Source organism: Hordeum vulgare, chromosome 6H (genome assembly GCF_904849725.1).
Source record: "Hordeum vulgare subsp. vulgare chromosome 6H, MorexV3_pseudomolecules_assembly, whole genome shotgun sequence".
NCBI lineage: Eukaryota > Viridiplantae > Streptophyta > Magnoliopsida > Poales > Poaceae > Hordeum > Hordeum vulgare.
In genome coordinates, this window is record NC_058523.1 from 524,361,188 (window position 1) to 524,383,041 (window position 21,854).

Genomic DNA, 21,854 nt, shown 5'->3' on the forward strand with positions numbered 1-21,854 from the left:
GGTGTACATCTCCTCCAACTTTTCATGTGGGACTAAACTTCCCACTTCCACCACTTGCTTGTACACATGGGCCACTCTGAGATTTCAAAATTTGCTAGTTGGGCTCCCCATGTATGGGCCCAAATTCTAACAATTGCACCCAGCTACAGGTTTTTTTGAATGTTGACAAAAAAGCTGTCAGATTCATTGATTATTAGATATAAAAGAACGAAGAGGCAGATCCAACTCGCTATCTCAATCGTCTAATTACATTATCAACGATCATAAAGCATCGTTAACAATCGTTAATGAAACCCCACCCTAATCCCCTCGCTAACGTCACCCCCACTCTCCACGGCCGAGAACCACTCCCACCGTCCCACGCACGCGAAGTCGGCCGCTCGGTCCGCCCCCGTCTCGCGCAACCGTTGTTGCTCCCACCGCTCGCACCTGCCCGCCCGCGCCCCCGCTCGCACCTCTCGCTTGGTCCGTCGCCGCTCTCCCCCGCCCGCATCGCTCGCTCAGCCCCGCCACCGCCTCACGTCGCCGCTGCTCAGCGCTCGCCTCCGCACCGCCGGATCGGCTTGTCCCCGCCGGTTCCGCCGCTCGCATGCGCCCCCACCCGCGCCCCCGCCCGGCCTGTCGCCGCTCGCCCTGCCGGCCCTCTGTGCGCCAAGCCGGGCTCCTCGCCCCGCGCCCATCTCCCTCCTCGTCGAGGCTCCTCTCCCTCCCCGTCGGCCTCCCTCTCCGCCTCTCCACCACCACCGCGCCCCGTGATACGTCCTTTTTGAATCATGCTTTCATGTTGATATTTATCGCTTTATGGGTTGTTATTACACTTCACGATACAATACTTATGCCTTTTCTGTCTTATTTTGCAAGGTTTACATGAAGAGGGAGAATGCCGGCAGCTGGAATTCTGGCCTGAAAAAGGAACAAGTTTGAGATAGCTATTCTGCGCAACTCCAAAAGCCGTGAAAATCAACGAGGATTTATTTTGGAATTTATGAAAAATACTGGGCCGAAGAAGTACCAGAGGGGAGCCAGCAGGAGGCCACAAGCCTGTTAGGCGCGCCCCCCTGGCCGCGCCTAGGGGGCTTGTGGGCACCCTGGTGGCCCTCTGGCCCCCCTCTTTTGATATAAGAAGGGTTTCGTTCCGAAAAAATCAAGGGGAGGCTTTCGGGAGGAATCGCCGCCGCCATGAGGCGGAACTTGTGCAGAACAAATCTAGAGCTCCGGCAGGGTCGTCCTGCCAGGGAAACTTCCCTCCCGGAGGGGGAAATCGTTGCCATCGTCATCACCAACACTCCTCTCATCGGAGGGGACTCGTCACCACCAACATCTTCATCAGCACCATCTCATCTCCAAACCCTAGTTCATCTCTTGTAAACAATCTCCGTCTCGCGACTCCGATTGGTACTTGAAAGGTTGCTAGTAGTGTTAATTACTCTTTGTAGTTGATGCTAGTTGGATTACTTGGTGGAAGATTATATGTTCAGATCTTTGATCCTACTCATTACCTATCTGGTCATGATTATGATTATGCTTTTTGAGTAGTCACTTTTGTTCCTGAGGACATGGGATAAGTCATGCTATAAGTAGTCATGCGAATTTGGTATTCGTTCGATATTATGATGTGGTGTATGTTGTTTTTCCTCTAGTGGTGTTATGTGAACGTCGACTACATAACACTTCACCATTATTTGGGCCTAGAGGAAGGCATTGGAAAGTAGTAAGTAGATGATGGGTTGCTAGAGTGACAGAAGCTTAAACCCTAGTTTATGCGTTGCTTCGTAAGGGGCTGATTTGGATCCACTAGTTTAATGCTATGGTTAGACTTTGTCTTAATTCTTCTTTCATAGTTGCGGATGCTTACGAGAGGGGTTAATCATAAGTGGGATGCTTGTCCAAGTAAGGACAGTACCCAAGCGCCGGTCCACCCACATATCAAACTATCAAAGTAGCGAACGCGAATCATATGAACATGATGAAAAGTAGCTTGACAGAAATTCCCGTGTGTCCTCGGGAGCGTTTTACCTCCTATAAGGGTTTGTCCAGGCTTGTCCCTTGCTACAAAAGGGATTGGGCCACCTTGCTGCACCCTTGTTACTTTTGTTTCTTGCTACTTGCTACGAATCATCTTGTCACACAACTACTTGTTACCGATAATTTCAGTGCTTGCAGAGACTACCTTGCTGAAAACCACTTGTCAGATCCTTCTGCTCCTCGTTGGGTTCGACACTCTTACTTATCGAAAGGACTACGATAGATCCTCTATATTTGTGGGTCATCAAGACTATTTTCTAGCGCCGTTGCCGGGGAGTGAAGCGCCTTTGGTAAGTGGAAATTGGTAAGGAAACATTTATATAGTGTGCTGAAATTTATTGTCACTTGTCACTATGGAAACTAATCCTTGAAGGAGCTTGTTCGGGGTATCTTCACCTCGAACGGAAGCACAAGGAGTTGCTCCTCAACTTGCTGCATGATGTCTACTACGCAACCTTCTTCTTGTAGACGTTGTTGGGCCTCCAAGTGTAGAGGTTTGTAGGAGAGGAGCAATTTTCCCTCAAGTGGGTGACCTACGGTTTATCAATCCACGGGAGGCGTAGGATGAAGATGGTCTCTCTCAAGCAACCCTGCAACCAAATAACAAAGAGTCTCTTGTGTCCCCAACACACCCAATACAATGGTAAGTTGTATAGGTGCACTAGTTCGGCGAAGAGATGGTGAAACAAGTGCAATATGGATGGTAGATATAGGTTTTTGTAATCTGAAATTACAAAAACAGCAAGGTAACTAGTAATAAAAGTGAGCACGAACGGTATTGCAATGCGTGGAAACAAGGCCTAGGGTTCATACTTTCACTAGTGAAGTTCTCTCAACAAAGATAACATAATTGGATCATATAACTAGCCCTCAACATGCAACAAAGAGTCACTCCAAAGTCACTAATAGTGGAGAACAAACGAAGAGATTATTGTCAGGTACGAAACCACCACAAAGTTATTCTTTCTGATCGATCTATTCAAGAGTCCGTAGTAAAATAGCACGAAGCTATTCTTTCCGTTCAATCTTTCATAAAGTTCATACTAGAATAACACCTTAAGATACATATCAACCAAGACCCTAATGTCACCTAGATACTCCATTGTCACCTCAAGTATCCGTGGGCATGATTATACGATATGCATCACATAATCTCAGAGTCATCTATTCAACCAACACAAAGAACTTCAAAGAGTGCCCCAAAGTTTCTACCGGAGAGTCAAAACGTGTGCCAACCTCTATGCATAGGTTCCCAATGTCACGATCCCGCAAGTTGATCACCAAAACATACTTCGAGTACTCACATGAATCAAACGTGTGCCAACCCATATGCATAGGTTCCCAATGTCACAAACCCGCAAGTTGATCACCGCAGATAGACACGTGCAAGACATACATCAAGTGTTCTCACAGACTCAATCCGATAAGATAACTTCAAAGGGGAAACTCAATTCATTACAAGAAGGGAGAGGGGGAAGAACATCATAAGATCCAACTATAGTAGCAAAGCCCACGGTACATCGAGATCAAGACATCTCAAGAACACGAGAGAGAGATCAAACACATAGCTACTGGTACATACCCTCAGCCCCGAGGGTGAACTACTCCCTCCTTGTCATGGAGATCGCCGTGATGATGAAGATGGCCACCGGAGATGGATTCCACCTCCGGCAGGGTGCCGGAACGGGCTCCAGATTGGTTTTTGGTGGCTACAGAGGCTTGTGGCGGCGGAACTCCCGATCTAGGCGTTTCCTTTTGGGGGTTTCTGTATTTATAGGAATTTATGGCAGTGGAATTACGTCGGTTGGGCCCACGAGGAGGTCACAAGCCTCGTAGGTGCGTCCTAGGGGGTGGTCGCGCCTCCCGGGCTTGTGACTCCCTCCTGGCTCTTCTGACCTTCTTCCAAACCTTCGGGGGTCTCTTTCGGTCCAAAAAAATCATCGCAGAGTTTCATTCCATTTGGACTCCATCTGAAAAAGGGTCAAAAACACGGAAAAAACAGAAACTGGCACTTGGCACTGAGTTAATAGGTTAGTCCCAAAAAAGATATAAAATAGCATATTCATGCATATAAAACATCCAAAGTTGACAAGATAATAGCATGGAACCATCAAAAATTATAGATACGTTGGAGACGTATCAGTGCACCTACTGAAAAAATTTGCTATGAATTTCCTTCGGGTATGCTTGAGAAACTGCTAGCTAATCCTTTTACAGGAGATGGAACATCACATCCCGACTGGCATCTAATCTATGTAGATGAAGTTTGTGGTTTATTTAAGCTTGCAGGTTTGCCCGAGGATGAGGTCAAGAAGAAGGTCTTTCCCTTATCTTTGAGGGATAAGGCGTTGACATGGTATAGGCTATGTGATGATACTCGATCATGGAACTACAACTGGTTGAAATTGGAATTTCATCAAAAGTTGTATCCTATGCATCTAGTACATCGTGATAGGAATTATATTTATAATTTTTGGCCTCGTGACAGAGAAAGCATCGCTCAAGCTTGGGGGAGGCTTAAATCAATGTTATATTCATGCCCCAACCATGAGCTCTCGAGAGAAATTATCATTCAGAACTTCTATGCTCGGCTTTCTCATGATGATCGCACCATGCTTGACACTTCTTGTACCGGTTCTTTTATGAAGAGAGATATTGACTTCAAATGGAATTTATTGGAAAGAATTAAACGCAACTCTAAAGATTGGGAGCTTGATGAAGGTAAGGAGTCACGTATGAATTTCAAGTTTGATTGCGTTAAATCCTTTGTCGAAACAAATACTTTTTGTGATTTTAGCACTAAATATGGACTTGGCTTTGAGATAGTAGCTTCATAGTGTGAATCATTTGCTGCTCATATTGATCTCCCCAAAGAGAAGTGGTTTAAATATCATCCTCCCTTAGAAGTCAATGTAGTTAAACCCAATCCAGTTGAAGAGAGAGTCATTGCCTATAATGATCCTATTGTTCCTAGTGCTTACATTGAGAAACCACCTTTCCCTGTTAGGATAAAGGATCATTCTAAAGCTTCAACTGTGATACATAGGGGCCACATTAGAACACCTACACCCCTGAGCAAATTAGAGTTGAACCTAGCATTGCTATTATCAAAGATCTCCTGTCCGACAATGTTGATGGCCATGATATTCACTTCTGTGAAGATGTTGCTAGAATTGCTAAACCACATGCTAGAGACAAACATAGGCCTGTTGTTGGCACGCCTGTTGTTTCTGTTAAGATAGGAGATCATTGTTATCATGGTTTATGTGATGTGGGTGCTAGTGTTAGTGCAATACCTCAATCCTTATATGATGAAATTAAAGACGAGATTGCACCTGTTGAGATGGAACCTATTGATGTCACTATTCAGCTTGCCAATAGAGATACTATCTGCCCTCTGGGAATTGTTAGAGATGTTGAAGTCTTGTGTGGTAAAACGAAGTATCCTGCTGATTTCCTCGTTCTTGCTACCACACAAGATAGATTTTGTCCCATCATATTTGGCAGACCCTTCCTCAATACCGTCAATGCTCATATTGGCTGTGAGAAGCAAATTGTCACTGTTGGCTTTGAAGGTGTGTCACATGAGTTCAATTTCTCAAAGTTTGGGAGACAACCTCAGGAAAAAGAGTTGCCTAGTAAGGATGAAATTATTGCCCTAGCTTCTATTGTCGTGCCTCCTACTCATCCTTCAGAGCAATACTTGCTTGAGCATGAAAACGATATGCATATGGATGAAAGGGATGAGATAGATAGAGTTGTCTTAGAACAATATCCTATCCTTAAGAATAATTTGCATGTTGAACTGCTTGGAGATCCAACTCCACCAAAGGGTGATCCCGTGTTCGAGCTTAAATAGTTGCCTGATACTCTTAAGTATGCTTATCTTGATGAAAAAGAGATATATCCTGTTATAATTAGTGCTAGCCTCTAAGAGCATGAAGAAAAGAAGTTACTAAAAACTCTGAGGAAGCACCGTGCTGCTATTGGATATACTCTTGATGATCTTAAGGGCATTAGTCCCACTTTATGCCAGCACAAGATTAAAACTGATCCTGATTCCAAACCAGTTGCTGATCATCAAAGGAGATTAAATCCTAAGATGAAAGAGGTAGTAAGAAAAAAAATATTAAAGCTCCTGGAAGCAGGTATTATTTATCTTGTTGCTCATAGTGATTGGGTAAGTCTGGTGCATTGCGTCCCTAAGAAGGGAGGTATTACCGTTGTCCCTAATGATAAGTATGAATTGATCCCACAGAGGATTATTACTGGCTATAGGATGGTGATCGATTTTAGGAAATTGAATAAAGCCACTAGGAAAGATCATTACCCTTTGCCTTTTATCGACCAAATGCTAGAAAGACTATCTAAACACACACACTTCTGCTTTCTAGATGGTTATTTTGGTTTCTCCCAAATACCTGTTGCACAATCTTATGAGGAGAAAACCACTTTCACCTGCCCTTTTGGTACCTTTGCTTAAAGACGTATTCCTTTTGGCTTATGTAATGCACCTGCCACCTTTCAAAGATGCACGATGGCTATATTCTCTGACTTTTGTGAAAAGATTGTTGAGGTTTTCATGGATGACTTCTCCATTTACGGGTCTTCTTTTGATGATTGCCTCAGCAACCTTGATCGAGTCTTGCAGAGATGTAAAGATACCAATCTTGTCTTGAATTGGGAGAAGTGCCACTTTATGGTTAATGAAGGCATCATCTTAGGACATAAAATTTCTGAAAGAGGTATTGAAGTCGATAAGGCTAAGGTTGATGCAATCGAGAAAATGCCATGCCCCATAGATATCAAAGGTATAAGAAGTTTCCTTAGTCATGCTGGTTTCTATAGAAGGTTCATTAAAGACTTCTCTAAGATTTCTAGGCCTCTTAACAATATCTTGCAAAAGGATATTCCTTTTGTTTTTGATGATGATTGTGAGGAAGCCTTCGAAATACTTAAGAAGGCTTTGATAACTGCACCTATTGTTCAACCACCTGATTGGAACTTACCTTTTGAAATCATGCGTGATGCTAGTGATTATGTTGTTGGTGCTGTCCTAGGACAAAGAGTTGATAAGAAGTTGAATGTTATTCACTATGCTAGTAAAACTCTAGACAGTGCCCAAAGAAACTATGCTACTACTAAAAAGGAATTTTTAGGAGTCGTGTTTGCATGTGAAAAGTTCAGGTCTTACATTGTTGATTCCAAAGTCACTATTCACACTGATCACGCTGCTATTAAGTACCTCATGGAAAAGAAAGACGCTAAACCTAGACTTATTAGATGGGTTCTCTTGCTACAAGAATTTGATTTGCATGTTGTCGACAGGAAGCGTGTTGATAACCCAGTAGCAGATAACTTGTCTAGGTTGGAGAATGTTCTTGATGACCCACAACCTATTGACGATAGCTTTCTTGATGAGCAATTGAATGTCATCAATGCTTCACGTAGTACATCGTGGTATGCTGATTATGCAAACTATATCGTTGCCAAATATATACCACCTAGTTTCACATACCAGCAAAAGAAGAAATTCTTCTTTGATTTGAGACATTACTTTTGGGATGATCCTCACCTTTATAAGGAAGGAGTAGATGGTGTTATTAGACGTTGTGTACCTGAACATGAACAGGGACAGATCCTACAGAAGTGTCACTCCGAGGCTTGCGGAGGACACCATGCGGGAGATAGAACTGCACACAAGGTATTGCAATCAGGTTTCTATTGGCCCACTCTCTTCAAGGATGCCCGTAAGTTTGTCTTGTCTTGTGACGAATGTCAAAGAATAGGTAATATCGGTAAATGTCAGGAAGTGCCTATGAATTATTCACTTGCCATTGAACCATTTGACATTTGGGGCTTTGATTATATGGGACCTTTTCCAAAATCCAACGGGTATACTCATATCCTAGTTGCTGTTGATTACGTTACTAAGTGGGTAGAAGCTATCCCAACTAGTAGTGCTGATCACAACACCTCTATCAGGATGCTTAAAGAAGTTATTTTCCCTAGATTTGGAGTCCCTAGATATCTGATGACTGATGGTGGTTCACATTTCATTCATGGTGCTTTCCGTAAAACGCTTGCTAAGTACGATGTTAACCATAGAATTGCATCTCCCTGTCATCCTCAGTTCAGTGGTCAAGTAGAGCTAAGCAATAGAGAGATTAAACTAATTCTGCAAAAGACTGTCAATAGGTCTAGAAAGAATTGGTCTAAGAAGCTCGATGATGCACTGTGGGCTTATAGAACTGCCTATAAGAATCCCATGGGCATGTCTCCGTACAAAATGGTTTACGGCAAAACATGTCATTTACCTCTTGAGCTAGAGCATAAGGCTTATTGGGCAATCAAAGAGCTCAACTTTGATTTCAAACTTGTTGGTGAGAAGAGGTTATTTGATATTAGCTCACTTGATGAATGGAGAACTCAGGCATATGAAAATGCCAAGTTGTTCAAAGAAAAGGTTAAGAGGTGGCATGATAAAAGGATACAAAAATGTGAGTTTAATGTAGGTGATTATGTCTTGCTATATAATTCTCATTTAAGATTTTTTGCAGGCAAGCTTCTCTCTAAATGGGAAGGTCCTTACATTGTTGGGGAAGTATATTCTTCCGGTGCTATCAAGATCAACAACACGGAAGGTAATTTTCCGAGAGTAGTAAACGTGCAAAGAATCAAGCATTATATCTCAGGTACTCCCATAAATATTGAAAGCAATGTTATCAATACCATAACTCCAGAGGAGTACATAAGGGATATTTACCAGCCTCTTTCAGACTCCGAAAACGAAGAGGTATGTGATTCGGTAAGTAAACCGACTCCAAAACTTTTCTAGTAGGATTTTTTCTCCGTTTTGGAATTTTTAGAAAAATAGAAAAATGTAACGCAGTCCGGAAAGCGCACGAGGAGGCGACAAGCCTGCCAGGCGCGGGCCACCCCCTGGCCGCGCCTGGGGGGCTTGTGACCACCTCGTGTGCCTCCCGGACTCCGTTTTCTTGCGGAGTACTCCTTCTGGTCGGAAAAAAATCATTATATATTCTCACGTAAGGTCTGACCCTCGTATCACGCAAATTTCCTATGTTTTCGTTTCGAGCCTGTTTTCTGCCGCAGATTCAGAGCAAAATGTCGTCTGAGGAATCTGTGGGGGAGAACGATCTCCCTCTAGTCTATGAAGAAGTAAATGTTGATCTGAAAAGAATGGAGGTCATGGAGGCAAAGGAAAGGCTACCTAAAGAAACTAAGGGCAAACGTAAGGAGAAGAATCCGGCGTTGGACGAAGGGCAATCTGTACTCAACAAGGAAGAAGCTGAGGAAGAGGATTTTCTTCAACCTTACCTCCACCCTTTACCTCCATCCTTGATCGAGCTCTTGAGGTTATGTGAAATAACTCGTGTTCGTAATACTTATCTCACGCGTGAGGTTGTTTTGCTGGAGAAACATATCGCAGAGCTCCAAGGTATAAATCAAAGATTGATGGCCCTCTTGGAATCGAAAGACAAAACAACTCCACCACCATCACCTCCAAAGGAAGACAACTAAGCATGGGTATGGGCAATCCCCTTGGCTTGTGCCAAGCTTGGGGGAGTTGCCCCGGTATCGTATCACTATCACATCTTTTGCTTTTACCTTTTCTTAGTTCGATCCTTTTTGGTTTTATCTTTCTCTAGTAGAATAAAGTTCTTAGTGTTTTAGGCTTGACTTTTGCTTTGTGTCACCCCCGATGTATTCGAGCTCGTGAGCCATATAATAAAGAGAGTTTTAGTTAAGAGCCATATGATAAAGAGAGTTTTAGTTAAGGGCCTTGCCTCATGCCATGATCAAAAGAATGAGAAAAGAACAAAAGCATGAAAGATCATGTAATGATCTTATGGGAAGTGATGACTTCACATATAAAAAGAATGTTGATTGAAACTTGTTGAGGGTGGACAAACGTAGACCTTGGTCATTGTTGCAATTAATAGGAAGTGATAAAGAAGGAGAGGTTCACATATGAATATATCATCTTGGACACCATCTATGATTGTGAACACTCACCAAACTATTACATGCTTAGAAGTAGATGTTGGACAAGGAAGACAACATAATGAATTGTGTGTGCTTAGTTCCGAACAATGTTATATGACTAGAGATTCCTTAGCATGTGAAGCTTGCTTCCACCTCATATTAGCCAAAACTTTCGCACTAAGTAGAGATACTACTTGTGCATCCATAAACCTTCAACCCAGTTTTTCCATGAGAGTCCACCATACCTACCTATGGATTGAATAAGATCCCTCAAGTAAGTTGTCATAGGTGCAAGCAATAAAAATTGCTCCCTAAATATGTATGATCTATTAGTGGGTGGAAAATAAGCTTTGTACGAACCTGTGATGAGGAAGACATAAAAGCGACAGACTGCATAATAAAGTTCTTTATCACAGGAGGCAATATAAAGTGACGTTCCTTAACACTAAGAGGTCGCACATCCAAACCTTAAAAGCGCATGACAACCTCTGCTTCCCTCTGTGAAGGGACTTTCTTGTATCTTTACTTTTTGCCCTTGAAAGAGTCATGGTGATCTACACCAATTCCTTATTCCGCCTTTATCTTGGCTAACGTCATATGCTAGTGAAAGATATATATTCATATGTCAACTTGGAAGTAAGTATTCATGAATTGTTATTGTTGACATTACCCTTGAGGTAAATAGTTGGGAGGCGAAACAATAAGCCCCTGTCTTTCTCTATGTCCAACTGAAACTTTGATCTCATGAGTACCATGTGAGTTGTAGCAATTGTAGAAAACGAAAAGATGATTGAGTATGTGGATTTGCTTTACAAGCTCTTACTTGACTCTTTCCTATGTTATGATAAATTGCAATTGCTTCAATGACTATAGGCTATTGGTTGTTAATTCTCATTAAGGTTCTTGATCCTTACTTTACTTTGTGAAGGAATTATCACTTTAGCATGAGAGATTATATGTTTGTATTGCTGTTCTGAATATGATCATGATGCCTCCATGTCTGTATCTTGTTTTGTCGACACCTCTCTCTCTAAACATGTGGGCATATTTATTGATCTCGGTTTTCACTTGAGGACAAGCGAGGTATAAGCTTGGGGGAGTTGATACGTCCTTTTTGCATCATGCTTTCATGTTGATATTTATCGCTTTATGGGCTATTATTACACTTCAAGGTACAATACTTATGCCTTTTCTCTCTTATTTTGCAAGGTTTACATTAAGAGGGAGAATGCCGGCAGCTGGAATTCTGGCCTGAAAAAGGAGCAAGTTTGAGATACCAATTCTGCGCAACTCCAAAAGCCGTGAAAATCAACGAGGATTTATTTTGGAATTTATGAAAAATACTGGGCCGAAGAAGTACGAGAGGGGAGCCAGCAGGAGGCCACAAGCCTGCTAGGCGCGGCCCCCCTGGCCGCGCCTAGGGGGCTTGTGGGCACCCTGGTGGCCCTCTGGCCCCCCTCTTTTGCTACAAGAAGGGTTTCGTTCCAAAAAAAATCAAGGGGAGGCTTTCAGGAGGAATCGTCGCCGCCACGAGGCGGAACTTGAGAAGAACCAATCTAGAGCTCCGGCAGGTCGTCCTGTCGGGGAAACTTCCCTCCCGGAGGGGGAAATCGCCGCCATCGTCATCACCAACACTCCTCTCATCGGAGGAGACTCATCACCACCAACATATTCATCAGCACCATCTCATCTCCAAACTCTAGTTCATCTCTTGTAACCAATCTCCATCTCGCGACTCCGATTGGTACTTGAAAGGTTGCTAGTAGTGTTAATTACTCTTTGTAGTTGATGCTAATTGGATTACTTGGTGGAAGATTATATGTTCAGATCTTTGATGCTACTCATTACCTCTTTGGTCATAATTATGATTATGCTTTGTGAGTAGTCACTTTGTGTTGGGTAACGTAGCATAAATTCAAAATTTTCCTACGCATGTTCAGATCTTCCTATGGAGAAACCAGCAACGAGAGAGGGGTAAGAGCATCTTCGTACCTTTGAAGATCGCTAAGAGGAAGCGTTTGCTAGAACGCGGTTGATGGAGTCGTACTCGCGGCGATTCCGATCTAGTGCCGAACAACGGCACCTCCGCGTTCAACACACGTGCAGCCCGGTGACGTCTCCCGCACCTTGATCCAGCAAGGAGGAGGGAGAGGTTGGGGAAGAAGACCAGCAACACGACGGCGTGGTGTTGGTGGAGAGACGAGGTCTCCCGGCAGGGCTTCGCCAAGCGCCGGCAGAGAGGAGGAGGAAGAAGTGCAGGGTTGCGCCGAGGGAGAGGGAAAACTGTGTCCTCCAAAGGCCAAAAGTGCCCACTATATATAGGGGAAGGGGAGAGGGGGTGCCACCCCTAGGGTTCCCACCCTAGGGGGTGCGGAAGCCCTCCCAGATGGGGAAAGTGGCGGCCAGATGGGGAGGAGGGGGTGGCGCACCCCTCTGGTGGGCCTAAGGCCCACCTAAGTTAGGGTTCCCCCCCTCTCCCCCTTTTTCTGATGCACATGGGCTGGGTGGGGGGCGCACCAGCCCACTTAGGGGCTGGTTCCCTTCCCCACTTAGCCCATCTAGCCTCCCGGGGTCGTCACCCCCCTTCGGTGGTCCCCCGGGACCACCTCCGGTGGTCCCGGCGGTCCCGGTATGTTACCAGTGATGCCCGAAACACTTCCGGTGTCCGAAACCATCCGTCCTATATATCAATCTTTACCTCCTGACCATTCCGGAGCTCCTCGTGACGTCCGGGATCTCATCCGGGACTCCGAACAACTTTCCGTAATCTCGTATAACAATTCCCTATAACCCTAGCGTCATCGAACCTTAAGTGTGTAGACCCTACGGGTTCGGGAGACAGGCATACATGACCGAGACACCTCTCTGGCCAATAACCATCAGCGGGGTCTGGATACCCATGGTGGCTCCCACTAGCTCCACGATGATCTCATCGGATGAACCACGATGTCAAGGATTCAATCAATCCCGTATACGATTCCCTTTGTCTGTCGGTATAGAACTTGCCCGAGATTCGATCGTCGGTATACCTATACCTTGTTCAATCTCGTTACCGGTAAGTCTCTTTACTCGTTCCGTAGCACGTCATCGTGCGACTAACTCCTTAGTCACATTGAGCTCATGATGATGTTCTACCGAGTGGGCCCAGAGATACCTCTCCGTCACACGGAGTGACAAATCCCGATCTCGATTCGTGCCAACTCAACAGACACTTTCGGAGGTACCCGTAGTGCACCTTTATAGTCACCCAGTTACGTTGTGACGTTTGATACACCCAAAGCACTCCTACGGTATCCGGGAGTTGCACAATCTCACGGTCGAAGGAAAAGATACTTGACATTAGAAAAGCATTAGCATACGAACAATACGATCTAGTGCTAGGCTTAGGATTGGGTCTTGTCCACCACATCATTCTCCCAATGATGTGATCCCGTTATCAATGACATCCAATGTCCATGATCAGGAAACCATGATCATCTATTGACTAACGAGCTAGCCAACTAGAGGCTTGCTAGGGACACATTGTGATCTATTCATTCACACATGTATTGGTGTTTCCTGTTAATACAATTATAGCATGAACGATAGACGATTATCATGAACAAGGAAATATGATAATAACCATTTTATTATTGCCTCTAGGGCATATTTCCAACACTTTGTTCCTGAGGACATGGGATAATTCATGTTATAAGTAGTCATGTGAATTTGGTATTCGTTCGATATTATGATGTGTTGTATGTTGTTTTTCCTCTAGTGGTGTTATGTGAACGTCGACTACATAACACTTCACCATTATTTGGGCCTAGAGGAAGGCATTGGGAAGTAGTAAGTAGATGATGGGTTGCTAGAGTGACAGAAGCTTAAACCCTAGTTTATGCGTTGCTTCGTAAGGGGCTGATTTGGATCCACTAGTTTAATGCTATGGTTAGACTTTGTCTTAATTCTTCTTTCGTAGTTGCGGATGCTTACGAGAGGGGTTAATCATAAGTGGGATGCTTGTCCAAGTAAGGGCAGTACCCAAGCGCCGGTCCACCCACATATCAAACTATCAAAGTAGCGAACGCGGATCATATGAACATGATGAAAAGTAGCTTGACAGAAATTCCCGTGTGTCCTCGGGAGCGCTTTACCTCCTATAAGGGTTTGTCCAGGCTTGTCCCTTGCTACAAAAGGGATTGGGCCACCTTGCTGCACCCTTGTTACTTTTGTTTCTTGCTACTTGCTACGAATCATCTTGTCACACAACTACTTGTTACCGATAATTTCAGTGCTTGCAGAGACTACCTTGCTGAAAACCACTTGTCAGATCCTTCTGCTCCTCGTTGGGTTCGACACTCTTACTTATCGAAAGGACTATGATAGATCCCCTATACTTGTGGGTCATCACCCCGCGCCACGTCGAACGTCATCTCCCTCCCCGTTGGCCCTCCTCTCCCTCCCCGCCTGCCCTCCCCGCCGGACCTCCCAGGTATGTTACCCAGCTCCTTTGGCGAGATGTATCTTTCTCTGGACTGAAGTTGACTCAAAAATATCATACTGTAGGTGTATGCACCCTCGACCCATTTGATGAAATGCCCAACCACAACGGTCATAGTGTTAGCTTTGTACACTGGGATTAAAAAGGTACGTGCTTGTGGATGCTTTTGATTTGTGGCTACCCTACTTTGGATGTGCATCAAAGAAGACCCATGTCTTGAAAATAGTTTAGATCATGTGGTGTAAGGTGGATCACTTGTTATTGGAAGTTATGAATTAACAGTACTAATTGTGGAATGTAGAGGCATGTACCAAATTACAGATGAAAAATGTGTTGGATATTATTGGTTAAATGTGTTAAATGTACTTCGTCATTTATGTTTACTATTGGTTGCTTTTATTTTGCTAATCATGCCTCTTTGTTTTCTTAAGTACATTATGTTGCATATTATAGTTCAAAATCAACAACTCACGATGCATGTACCTAGATCAGAGATGGCGAAGGACTACTACGCCGTGTACGTTGGGAGGGTTCCAGGAGTCTACAACCACTGGCCAGCCGCTCAGGCTCAGGTGCACAGGTACCCGGGTGCTAGCCACAGAGGGTTCAACACCAGAGCCGAAGCGGAAAGTAGTTACTTGAGGTGGACACTCCAGCATGAGCAGGGGCGGGACCGCCGGTACTACATAGTCGCGCTCTTCCTCATGCTGATCGCTCTTCTCTTCTACATCATGTTGTAGATACAGATGATGAAACTTGTGGGTGTGCCATGACCATGCAGTTGCACTTATTCGAGACATGACATGATCGCACTTATGTATCGCTATTTTCGAGATTATGTGATGATATTTTGTGTTGAATGATGATGATGATGGTATGACGAGACTATTATATGTCTATGATATGTGAGAATGGCGTATGTTTAATATGATGTGATGAAATTATTATATATAATATGTATAAATACATCATAAATACGTAGAGGATGCAAATCTGTGAAAGTAGTAAAAGTTAGCAGTAGCACTGGTAAATACTTACCAGTAGTGCTGCTGCTATGGTAATGCGCTACTACTATAGTTAGCAGTAGCGCTGGACAGGGAAGCGCTACTGTTAATACTACTTACCAGTAGCGCTGCCCATACCAACGCTACTACTAGGGTTTAGCTGTAACGCGATAGCAGTAGCGCTTGGCCCGACGCTACTTCTATGCATATTTCCAACGCTACTACTAGGGTTTTCCCTAGTAGTGCTTGGAATATCTTATTACCTAATATTTGAGTTCTGGCTTTTCAAAAACAAACGCCTGGCAATGGACCTTTCGATATCCGTCTCGCTTGTTATTCGCTAAAAAGTGCATTGATATGTATCAATCATCACACATCACCATGTAACCCTAGATTTGCTGCATGCTGTGGCCAGTAGGTGCAAATCTGACAACTCTAAGATCATTCAACTAGACACTTGGTTAATTACCGTTTTCCTTTACCTATATTGCATTTCTAACTTGTGATTCAACGAGTTAAAATAAATATATTTATACTACACTTTTATATCTTTTAATGTTAATTTTATCATATTACAACCTTATTGATATAATTCTAGATTACTAATTGAAATAGTTAATTACATAATAGTGTTGCTAAATACTTGTTACAATGTTTTTTTGTTATATAGTCGCAATGCATATCTTTCTATATTTTGTTCATGAGAAATTCAAACTATATGTTGTATTAAAAGTTATGCTTTGAATTATCTTTTGGTAATTGAATAAATTATCTAGTGTATATGTATATAACCGTGCATCTAGCAGATATCCTTGAAGTGTCTTCTAGTGTATTAGTGTCTAAGCATGTTTATAGAAATGATCAGGTTATAAATTGAATCATTGAAAAATGTATCTAGTAAATTAGGTTTGGTAATAAGTCAAAATGTGTGTACATTTTGTATTTCATTTCTAAATAACTTCACGTATAGTAATGACAACCCACATAAAACTAGTATCGCTTAAAAAAATCATTGATGAACATAAATCATTGATGAACATAGAAATATCATCACTTATGGTAAACAAGTTGCAAACCAACTTCAAATTATGGTAAATATGTTTGAAATGTTATTGAAATGATCTAAAACTTGTGGGAACTGTGCATGAAACCAGGCAAGGTCGTGAAACCCGATTGAGTAATGAATAAATGAGCAAAGAAATCGTTTAGATATTTTCCGGACATGTCCGCACCCACAATCGACTGAGATAATCTTATGTCTTGATCATCTTTACATACTTTCATACAAGTCTATTTTGTTCACGATAATTTTTTAGTTTATCTAGTAGCAAAATATAGCATCACCTCGGTCCGTTGAATTGTTTTTTTACTTCTCAGTTGACTTTAAAAACCTATTTTTATATATTTACAAAATGTTTGTCATCATGTTGTAGCAATTTGTTCAAGTGCAAAACATGAAGTATTTATTCCCAACAAGAACATGTGAAACCATGCATGGATCTTAATATTGGATCAATGGTTCTCGGCATCAAATGAGCGCTAAGAGATTCTCAAGTGACTAAAAAATAGCAAACCATATGAAATATATGTGTTAACACTTGCCATCAGCTTATAGGTGGAGAGGACTTCACCATCTACATGGCAGTCGTTCCGTCCGAAAAAAGCTTTTCTCTAGTGCATGTTGGTCCATTCTCAACATCATGCACGCTACCTACATGTTTCATTAAAATCTACTTCCTTCGTTTTTAAATATAATTTTTTTAGAGATTTAATATAAATTACATATAAAGCAAAATGAAATAACCTACACTCTAAAATATGTCTATATACACTTGTGTATAGTTCATATTAAAATCTCTAAAAAAACTATATTTAGAAACGGAGGGAGTATCTTTCAAAGAAGGTGTTATAATCATGTCAAAAATGCCTTCAACAAGATAGGCGTAGCTCTATTAGCTCTCTTGTGAGGACTATGATAATGGGAGAGCGGCGTTACTGAGAGTGGGACTATCTGAACATGGTATCCTGGACGTTCGTCCATGTCTGGGGATGTGCGCTAGTGGGTCCTCTAAAGCATATACGGTGAAGAGAAAAAGGTGCGGTAGACGAGAATACATAGGTGAACAGTAGCGTATGGCGGTCCGCGGGCTTCGCGTTTGAAAACGAGGTTAGGGTGACAACCCGAGCCGTGGGTCGCCTCCGTCACCAAATTCTGCACGGGGGGTCTGATGTTGGAGTTAAACCCGACGTGGATTTCTCCCATACATGTGTACGCAGGTGTACGGATAGGATACCTGACTATCACCTAATATTTGCATGTACGTGACCGAGTAGGATTAGTTTTAGTCACTGTATCGATTTGGTGCTATCTAGTCTAGCCTCTATATATATACATGTAATGATTCCTGTAAAAACCGTGAGACACAGAGATCAAAAAGCAATAAAAGTATAAGACTCGATATGAGCCTTTGGCCAACTCGGCGTGTCCCATGTTGTCGTGAATTAGAGCGACAGGCTTCCGGCGAGATTGTCTACTAGCTTAAGGCTAATTAGCTAGCTATATCACGTTCGCGAGTTACCAGCCAGATCAATCTGGTACTTTGGCTAGCTTGCTTTCAGCGTGTACCCACGGAAGAACTCGTCGGTTTATCGTACCAAGTCGCTCGTCGTCGTCGTTCGTCGTCGGTTGTTGCTGTCGCCGGAAAGTACTCGGTGCCGGGTTCGGACCAACATCGGAATCGTGTCGTCGCCGTGTGCTGCCGACAACACTGCCAATGGCTGAATTAATGCTTCCAGCCGGTGCGCGGAATCGCGGTGGACTAATAGATACTCCTGCTGATTAGGCGTCTTTCCCCTTTTTCTCCTCCTCACGAGCTCGGCGGCGGTAGGCGAAAGAACGGCGTCGGCGACTAGTATGGCCCAGATTGCAGGCCTACGCAACAACGGGCTCGAATTCCTGCCGGATCCGGTAGACAGGTAATGTGCCCCCGCTATTATTCTGTTGGATTCGATCCGGAGACTAGCAAACACGGCCCCCTAACCGACTGTTCTCCGATTTGCCGAGCACCCCGTATAATTCCCGTTGAGAGTGCTCCCGGGAAGTGTTTATGAGCAAGTTCCGTTGATTCTGATGGTCGCTACAGCTGGACAACATGGTGGCGCTGCTGAGCATGCCGATTCGAAGCGAAAGCACTCGCGTACTGAATATTTCCATTCCACTGAAGAGCTGAACCCAGTGTTTAACAGCAGGTATACGAGAAAAAAAATGCTTATGAATCCATGGTTATCTCTTGTAGGACCCATGTCCAAATAGGTATAGTTATCACTATTAGTGTTTCAGCGAGCTGGTTATTCTGGTTTTTTTTTTTGGTTATGGTGCTAGGATTAAACTGCCCATACGTAGTGTTTCCACAGCATATCATGACGATCATGCCCACATTCAACATGTATACTGATATATTAGCAGATCATGCAAAGCCAGATCACTGTATTTTGCATGCATATTTGTATTACTGCCAGATAATGGGGACGCGCCCACATGAAACACTTAGACAAATGTTTGTTCCGATGATTTGAATTTGTCTTCAGAAAAACGCTCTGACTAGAATTTCATTTGCTGAAAATGACTGCGGATGTTGAGCAGCCAGACCCATTCGTTTCAATGGTTCTCGGGCGTCGTGCAGACTCGTCATGCGCAGTTCTATTTGGACAAGTTGGTGGCGCTACTGACTCAGAAATACAGCCGATCCATCCGCAAATTTCCTATCCCGCTACGGCGCAGTGGTTGGAGGGCACTTTATTGTGTGGGACCCACATCTGAATACGTTCTAAATACATTAATTGGATGCATACGGCTCAGGAATACATGGTACACACGCATCCCTATAAAGACCAACGGACAAGATAACATGTTCAGCTGAGCTCCCTCTCAGAAACGAATTTTCGATGATAATGGTGCCTTTTCTACATACTCTTTGATCGTTTGATGCATTTTTCAACCATGAAAATTAGATAGTGGCGGCAACTCACCACGTGGAAGTTAATTTTGCCGACACTCACATGTAGGCAAAGTTCTTTTCTTCGAATACACCGAGAAAAATGCTTATGCCAAGAGTAACTTTACATGTACTGTACTCTGGGAGGAATCCTATTTGACACACGAGTCGTTAGTGACAGCACGCGTACCCCCTGCCCGTTGGCGCGTGTTTTTGAACGCACAGATCTATTTCCAGGTTTCAACCCTTTTTTGTGTGTTTTCTTCATTCTTTCTTTATTTTCATTCTATTGTTTCCCCTTTTTCTTTCATGTTTTCTTTTTGTTTATTTATTTTATTTTCCTTTTTCCATATTCATTTTTATTCTTGTTTTTTCAATTTATGGACGTGTTTTTAATAGTGATTTTTTGAAATCATGAATATTTTTTAATCTCATAAACATTTCCTGAAAATAGCGATTATTTAAAAAAATCATGAATATTCTCTTAAATAGTTTTTAAAATCTTGAAAACGTTTAAAAATATGAACATTATTTTAATCCATAAACTATTTTCTAAATCATGATCATTTTAAATTTGTAACATTCTTTGAAAACGTGAATATTTTCTGAATTCATGATTTTTTAGAAAGTTCATGAACATTATTCTAAATCATGGATATTTTCAATTTCATGAACATTTTCAAATCATGAACTTTTTTTAAGTCATGATCATCTAAATTTGTGAACAGTTTTTACAAATTTATGAACATTTCTTGAATTTCCATTTTTTGAAATCATGAACATTTTTTGAATTCATAGAAAAAACAAAGTTTGCAACTGTTTTGAAATTTAGAACTATTTGATATCCCAAATTATTGAAAAAAAAACAGAGGGGATCCGGCCCACGCATGGGCCAGCCCAGAAGGGTGCGCACGGGAGGGGGTATGTGCATGGTTGGTTTTCCGACGCATACCGCCCCAAATAAAGGCATGTTTGGGACTGCTTCAATTCATCAAAATTAGCTTCACTTCATCAAATTCACTTTAAAACAATTTCATGCTGAAGCTATAGCACTATTAAAAGAATGTTTGGCTTCCATCTAGCTCCAGCTTCAAAAATAAAAAATCTGATGGAAAGAATCTATCTGATTGGTTGAGGGGAAAGAAATGAAGGGGTATCCACTTACTGTTGGCAGTGGTGGGTAATTTCCCCTAACTCCAGCTTCTAGAGTTTTTTTAAGCACCCTCTCAGGAGCTTCATAAAAACTTTGAAGTTCTACCCCAGATTCTAATTTTTTTTGCGGAGCGGCATATCGTGGAGTTAACTTGTTTGGCTTGTCTTTTCTGAAGCAGAGTTGAATTTTAAGGAACAGAGCAGTTCCAAACAGGCCCTAAAAGTCCGAGTATTCGATGTACATGTGTCTTACGTGAGTACGCTTCTATTGCCAAGTGTTTTTATTTGGAAAAATTGTTTAAAATTTACTGACTGATCTTTCCACTCATAAACCGTCTCCTTTGCTTGACATGTGCCTTTGTGGGGCCTGCCCACCGCACCACACTCTCAATCTTATCTTCTTTCTCTACGAGCCTTTCTCCTCCACGCGTTTTCCTCTTTCTCTTTTCTGTCCGCCGCGCCAGCCATGGGGAGACGCTTCCGGCAGTGACCGCTATCCCCTGCAAAATCAATAGAGAGGTTTTACGTTGGCCACCGCTCCACCGCTGTTGCAAAATCGAGAAAGAGGTTTGACGCCGGTCAATCACAACATCTATGGCGTTGCGATGAAGCTTCACCGACCGCTGCAATGGAGCTTCACCGACGGCGCCCAGAGCATCCCGTCGCCGTCGCAGCCGCATGCACAAGGTGGTGTTGCAGTGGAGTGGTCGACGACGGCTCCAGGTGTTGTAGCGATGCAGCTTCATCGGCAGCGTCCAGAGCTACGATGCATTGTCCGGAATTGCAATGAAGCTCCACCGGCGCTACAATGCATCGCCCAGAGTTGCAATAGCTCCACCGACGCTACAATGGAGCTTCACCGATGAGCCAGAAGCTGCACTATAGTGGGTGGTGATGCATTGGAGCTTCATCGATGGCTGCATTGGAACTTCACCGACACCCTTGAAGTGCGCTGCATCTGGGCAGTCGCTGCAGTGTGGCATCATTGGCGCAGTGTCGCTGCGTTGCAACCGGGTAGTTGTTGCAGTGCAACATCGTCGATAGTGTCGTTGCGCTGCCGACGAGGACGATGCGACCATTGCTAGCGTTGACCTGATACCACGGTTCCGAGGATGCATCGAACGGCTGACGACCCGATTGATTTTGTCAGGAAATCAGTCGGATGAGTTGTAGCAGCGGCCTTTCATTTGT